The following is a 7,517-nucleotide window of genomic DNA, read 5'->3' as shown; positions in this document are numbered from 1 at the left end:
TTTCTAATGTGGTTGGTCTCCACAGAAGCAGCCCCTCTGTACCTTCCTGTTCACTGGATAAATATATTTGTTTGGGAGGAGGGGAGTGTCTCCTTTGTCCTCATCTTAAAGTAAGGTAAGAATAGGGGAGAGTGTGGGGACTAGTTGCTGTCCTTGTTCTTTCTAATTGCCACATTCATCTTTGACTCCTTATTTTAGTTTCCTTTCTTTAAGGCCTCAGATTAATAAAAACTTGGAATGCAGGTTCACACTTCTGTACTTAGGTGTTTCAGGGTGCTTACTGTGCAACCTGAAGCATCAATCACTGTCAGTTGGCTATTTGAAAAGCCTTGATGATAGACTGCCTGGGCCAAACCCTTGCCACTGCCCACATGCTGTAATTCAATTAGTCATGGTCAGAAGGAGGCATTATTATTCATACATCACTGATTGTTCCCAGAGTAAATAGAGTCAGGATCAGGTCTCTGATCCTCCCAGTGCCTTTAGCTGGAACACAAAAGAGAAAAAGTACAGAGACACCAGGATAGAACATTCTGTCTGAATTCTGAGCTCATTTGCAAGCCCCCAATCAGATACTTTTGATTTCATTTTTTTTTCTTTTTTACAAAACCCTTACAGAAAAATAAGTGCCCTGTGGGTCTGTATTCAAAGGCAGCAGGACCATTTAACTCTTTTATTTTGAATAATGTCAGAAAATCCCTTCCCATCAGGGAACCTCTTTGTTCCCCATTCCTTTAATGATGAACAACATTGCACAAAAAATGGGGAGTGGATCCTTTAAAGGATGTGAGTAATCCTGTTAGAAAATAACAGACCAATAAATTCCTAATTAGCAATACATAAATCCCTACAGATTTTGTAAAGTACTAACCAAATCAGTCCTGGCCTGGCATGCTCCCATCTGTTTATCAACTTTACTGAGTGTAAGTGAACCCAAGATAAATTCCAGTTTTACTTGGATAAATTTTACAGTCACTCTGAAACTGCCAAATACACACACACACACGCGCACACACACACACACACACAAGGACATTATTGTTATTAACAGAAAACTGAGTTTTGCAGGATGGATTTAGGCAGGAGTTTGTAACATGCTCTCCAAAGTTATACTGCTTTATCAGACACAGGGAATTGCTCCATTTGTTCTTGTTACATGATGTTAAGTCAACTATGACTCATAACCCTATGAATATGAACCCTATGAATCTTATTCTTTCTTGTGCCATCCTCACCACCTCCAACATGCTCACTGTGACAGTAACTATATCAATCCATCTTGTTGAAGGTCTTCCTCTCTTTTCTCTACAAGATGCTTTTTTCTAAGGACTGGCCTCTCCTGACAACATGCTCAAAGAATGTGATATGAAATTTGTTCATCCTTGTCTCTAAGGAACATCCTAGTTGCACTTCATTCAAGATAGACTTAATTTTTTGTTTTGTTTTGTTTTTGGTTTTGGTTGGTTTTTGTTGTTTGGTTTGTTTGGGGTTTGTTTGTTTTTTCCAGTACTTGAGAGGATGATTAATTAATAACCTGTGTTATGCAGATGACAATATCTTGCTTGCTGAAAGTGAGAACTTAAAATGTTTGTTGCAGATGATTAAAGACTTGTCATGTGTCATTGAGTTGCTTGTAACTTATAGAGATCCTATATACAGCAGCTCTGAAGCCTACCCTGTCCTAAGCCAGTCTCACTGATTCTGACACACCTACTCGCATTGCCCCAATTAGTGTATTAATCCATCTCACCTGGGGTCTTCCACTCCTGCGATGTTCCTCCACTCTTCTCAGCATGATGGCGTTCTCTAAGCAGCAGTCTCTCCTACCCACATGTCCAAAGTATGTGAGATGAAAAAAGCTGCCAAAGTTCTAAACAAGCGTAATTTGAATGGAAGATCACTGAAAGTCCAAGAAGATTCTGATGGTAAATGTACCAGGAGAGCAATACAAAAAGTCAGAAGACTTGGGAACACAGTATTTGTAGCAAATCTGGATTATAAAGTTGACTGGAAGACGCTGAAGGAAGTATTTTGCTGGTGTGATGGTCTGAGCAGACATTATTGAACTTAGTGGTATTGTCATGGGATTAGGACCAAGAGGACAACCTATTGATGCCAATCACCTGAGCAAAGGCATCAGAATGGGAATCACTGGGCCTGTAGGAATGGAAGCCATAGGATTTGGATTAAATGCAACGGGAGGCACAGAAGTACTCTTTGGTGGTGGCATGTAATGTACAGGCCGATTTTGATGTGGAATGAGTAGGAATAGAATAAACAAAATCCTAAATAATGTGTTGAAGAGAGAAGTGGTGATGGCAAAGCAGGGAAGAGGTGGAGGTGGTGACACTGTGCCAGGAATCGAGAGGATAGGCCCCAGAATTGACTGTACTAAGGTTGCCCACATGGAGTACATGAGCACAGGTGTGGGCCATGGCATAGATCATGTTATCTCTGAGAAAGAGCACATGAGGCCTGGTCATGGACCACATGATCTTGGTGGAGCACGTGGGCTCTGGCATTGTGCTTATGTGCCCACTGAGCCTGGACCACATGGCCTCCAGCATCTAGTGCATGGGCCAGATCACTGAGTTCATTGGCTCTGATGTGGAATGCATGGGCACTGGCATGGGCTTTGGCCTGGAGAGCACGGCTGCATCCATTGACTTTGTGGACTCCACCGATAAGGGAATGGGCTTTAATGTGGAGTGATAAGCCTGAGCATAGAGTGCGTGGTTCCCATAGACAAAGGGACTGGCCTGGAGTGCATGGGCCCTGAGATGGATTGCATGAGTACTCACCTAGAGTGCAGAGGCACCAACAGCCTGGAGTGAATAGGACTGGTGCCAACAACCTGGAGTGAATGAGCCCTGCCATGGACCCAGCTCTGGGTGTTGGCATTGAGCACATGGACATGGACATGGACATGGTTGGTGGCAGTGGTGCCAGCTTTGATTGTGTCATCTAGATGGAGTGTGCAACTATGGAGGAAGTTTTGCAGGTTCTTTTGGTGGAGCTGGATGCCATACCCCTCGAGTTGACAGGAAGGCCTGCCAGACATTTGTGAGAAACTTCCCATTTGACTTTACATGGACAATATTAAAAGACAAATTCAACAAATGTGGCCATGTGCTGTACACCACCATCAAGATGGAGAATGGGATGTTCAAGGGGTGTGGTGTTCTCAGATTCAAGTCACCTGCAGGATGGTGAATGGGATGAAGGTGAGTGATGAGAGATGGATGTGCAAATTAATAGAAATTCTTAGTGGTTGCCTTTTTTAAACATTGAAACTAGTCCCCTGAATTTATGTATTTTCTTATTAAGCATTTTAATTTAGTGGTTGGTTCTACAAAGATATTTTAAAAATTCAGTTGCTTGTTGGGGTAATTTGAATAACTTTTTTAGTGACTGGGGTTCCATTTTACTGTTTTCATTGAGATTGCAATGTGCACATTTTTTGTGTGTGTGTATATACTTGCGATATCTGTTGATATTGAATATGACATTGATAATAAATACCAGTTTCTAAAAGTTAAAAAAAAGAAGTGAACAGGAATTTTGAATTTAGGAAAATATGCCATTAAAGACTTCTCCAAAGTTGGGAAGAGCAATGATATCAATATAAAGACTAAGGTGCACTTGGTCTGTACCATGTTACTTTCAATTACTTGTGCTTGTGAAAGTTCAACTGTGACTAAAGATGACATAAGAATTGAATGCTTTGAGTTGTATTGGAGAAGAGAATTCAATATCTCATGCACTCCCAAAATAACATAACAATTCTGTCTTGGAGAAAGTATAACCAGGATGCTCTTAGAGGCAAGGATGTTAAAACTTTATCTCACACACTTTGTTATGGAAGGTCTGTCCTTAAAAGGATGCCATGCTTGCAAAAGTAGAGGATCAGTGTAAGTGAGAAATACCCTCAATAAAATGAATTGGCACAGAGACTATAATAATCACCTCATAAATATCAGAAATTATGAGGACAGTACAGGACAGGACACAGTTTGAATCCATTGTTCATACGATTGCTAGGAGTTGTAGTTGACCAGATAGTATATAACAGCAATAGCAACAGCATGAAATATTTGGTGTTCTTCACTAACATCCCAATTTGAAGACATCAATTACTTTTGTTTTCTTTATTTATTGTTGCACATTTTTTTTCTTCCATTCCGCTCCTTCCCTCAGCCCACCTCGCAATGTACTTCTTGTTCTAAATTGTTCTCATATGTATACAATACATAATCACATATTCCTTTTGGACAGCTCTTTCTCCATTCCCTCCCCAATCTCCCTATGTCTGTCCTAATTTATAACAGTGGTGTTATGCAGCATTTGTCTTTGTGACTGGGATATTTCACTTAACATAATGTCCTCAAGGCTCCCTCAAGTTATGTAATGTTTTGCTATTTCCTTGTTTTTCCAGTGTGTATAGTATTCCATTGTGTGGATGTACAATAGTTTTTCTATCCATTTGTTTGTTAACGGACACTTGTGTTGCTTCCATCTCTTTGCTATTGTGAATAGTTCAGCAATAGACTTGAGTGTGCATACAACTGTTTGAGTGTCTTTAGTGTATATTCTCTGGTTTCTTTAGGGTATATTCCCTAAGGTAGTGGAATTTGTGGGTCAAATGGTATTTCTATTTCGAACTTTTATAAAAAGCATCAATTGCCTTGGAGGCATAGGTTCTTGAGAGTTTAAAGTTCAATTCAGCAGGCTACTCATTTGTGGGAGGGATAAATGTACAGGTCCTTGATCATAGCATTAACATATTCGAGGCGATCTAGACAATTATACTTTATTTTTATTTTTTCCTTCTTATTGCATCTAATTTTCTGATGTTACTCTACTCCCCAAGAATATAAAGAATCTCAATCCATGACATGTACATTGTAAATGTGACTGAGAATAAGAATAAAATGAAAATCTTTTAAAAATCATTAGTTCAAGTCCAAGTCCCATCTAAGTCTAGAGAATCAGAATTTTTGGGGCAAAGACCCTGTAATTTGTGGTTAAATATTGTTGTGTTGTTAGGTGTCATCGAGTCATAGACAACTCATAGTGACCCTATGAACATAAGTCCTGAGCACTGTTCGTACATAGAGTTTCCGGAGGCAAGCCATTTTGGAAGTGGATGCTGCTCCTGCTTCCAGGCTTGTTTTAGTCAGGAAGCTCCAGCCAACACTGTCCACCATTACCACGTTTGACACATCACTGTCACAGTGTTAAGCATCACAGCAACCAAGAGTTACCTCTGTACAGCAACGCACAGACCAGTGCTATACCACCTCCCAGTGACTAGCAAGTTAATGGTACCAAACATTATTTGTTGACTTTTCCTAAGAAAGTTGGAATGCAGAAATTATTAAACAATTCCTCATTATCACAAGTAAGTAAAATTATGATAAGGATAACTAAAAAAAATATTGTAGTAGTATACTGACAAGGAATGTCCAGAAATATTTGCTGGACTCAGAAAAGGACATTGAAGAAATAGGAGTGTTATTAACCATATTATTAAACAGGAGTGTTATTAACCATAGCAAGAATATGGAAGCCCAAATGTCCAAGCACAATCAAATGGATTGAGAAATTATGGTACATTAACACAATGGAATACTATGCAGCATGCAGAAACAATGATTTTGTAAATTACTATCCAACTTGGGAGGGACTGAAGAGCATTATGCTAAGTGAACTAACTCAGTACCATAAAGATAAATACTGTGAAGAAATGCTCCAAATCACTGGCAATAAGAGAGATTCAAATAAAAACTACAATGAAATACCATCTCATTCTAATAACAGTGGCAAGGTATAAAAGGACAGCAAATAATAAATGTTGGAGAGGGTGTGGTGAGAAAGGAACTCATATATTGTTGGTGGGATTGTAAAATGGTACAACCATTCTGGAAGGCAGTTTGATGCTTCTTCAAAAAGCTGAACATAGAAATTCCCTGGGACCCAACTATTCCACTATTTGGAATATACCCTGAGAAAATAAGAACTGAGGCACAAACTGAGATTTGTACACCAATGTTCATAGCAGCATTATTCATCATCACAAGAACATAGAAACAGCCAAAATGTCCAACCACAAATGAATGGATTGAGAAATGATTGTACATTCACTCAATGAATAGTATGCATCATACAAGAGCATGATTTTATAAAAGAATGTATTCGAATTTTGAAAATAATAAAAAAAAGAAGACCACTATTGTAGAATGTATATAAGGATCCAAGGGAGGAGGGGTTAACAGAGGGATGAGGATGGGCTGGGGTGGGGTGGATGATGGCTAATCATAGGGTCTCACAATCTGATGGATGGAGGGAGGAGTGGGTAAAGAAAATGGAAAAGATCTTGGGAAAAAATACAAACAAAAAAGAAAAAACAACGTGAAAGGCAGCAGAGACCTCCCTTGAGGAAAGAATCGCTCTCTAGTTGCTGAAAGTGTCATCAACAAACAGCGATACTGTAAGCCTCTCATCCAAACTTACAGCTGGTTGGCATTTCATCCAGTATTGACTGGTATACGTGTATAAGTAACTGAACTTCAGAATTCCTTGCAGCAATTATTGTGGCTTCTCTGGAAACTACACCAAATCTCAGATTCCCCCCCCCCCCCCCCCGTCTTTCCACAGATATTGGTCCAAAAGTCCTTTCCTAGTAAGCACCGTGCATTGAAACTTGGGAATGCCTCCTAGGAAGCCCTAACAACAATAGCTGGGCTTGTGTCTGATAGTCTAGACTCTTTTGTTCTTTTTCAACATCTCAGTCTACCTGTGAATTCTTTTACATATCCCATACTAGTGGAATCTCTGCCACAGCATAAGTTCCTCTTGCCTAATCTTTGTGCAATCCTGGAAATAATCATTTTGGTCACTTAATCTTTTTGGTTTCCCTAAGAAATTGAGAAATTCTTCTATGAAAGAAGGGCTGAGTGAAATTACCTGATGCCAGTGTTTTTCCCTGTTAAAAATGCACTAAAAGTGAGAAGGAATGTTGGAGAGTGAACTGAAAATCAGTAATCTCCTAGATATTTTCTTTTTTAAAAAGAAAAATCCCTAGATATTTTCTAAATCCTTTCTCAATGACTCATGTTAAAAAGAAAAAGAGACAGGACTACAAGGAAGGTTGCATATAGTAGAGAATTAATTGAAGCTCGTCTTTGGAATTTTTACTTATATGGTGGTTATAAAACATGCTGAACATTTCCTGTATCATCAAGTTATAGTTCTTAGATGCTGTAGAGTCGAGTAAAACCCATAGCAACCTTATGAAAAACAGATCCAAAACCTGTCCTATACTGTGCCATCCTCACAATCTCTGACATACTTGAGCCTATTGTTGTAGTAATTATCAATCCATCTCCTTGAAGGACTTCCTCTCTTTTGCTAACCCTCCACCTTTCCAAGTGTGATGTACTTGTCCAAGGAATAGCCTTTCCTAGTCACATGTCTACAGTATGTTGTTGTTGTTGTTATGTGCCATCGAGTCGTTT

The 7,517-nt window shown here is 39.3% G+C and overlaps 1 pseudogene; it reads left to right on the top strand.

Moving 5' to 3' along the window:
• Nucleotides 1-2,078: 2,078 nt before the first annotated feature.
• Nucleotides 2,079-2,712, top strand: LOC102852375 (annotated as a pseudogene).
• Nucleotides 2,713-7,517: the final 4,805 nt, after the last annotated feature.

The sequence above is a fragment of the Elephantulus edwardii genome, unplaced genomic scaffold (genome assembly GCF_000299155.1).
Source record: "Elephantulus edwardii isolate Elephantulus edwardi_28Jun2011 unplaced genomic scaffold, EleEdw1.0 scaffold00474, whole genome shotgun sequence".
Taxonomy (NCBI): domain Eukaryota; kingdom Metazoa; phylum Chordata; class Mammalia; order Macroscelidea; family Macroscelididae; genus Elephantulus; species Elephantulus edwardii.
This window is presented reverse-complemented; position numbering and strand designations above follow the sequence as displayed.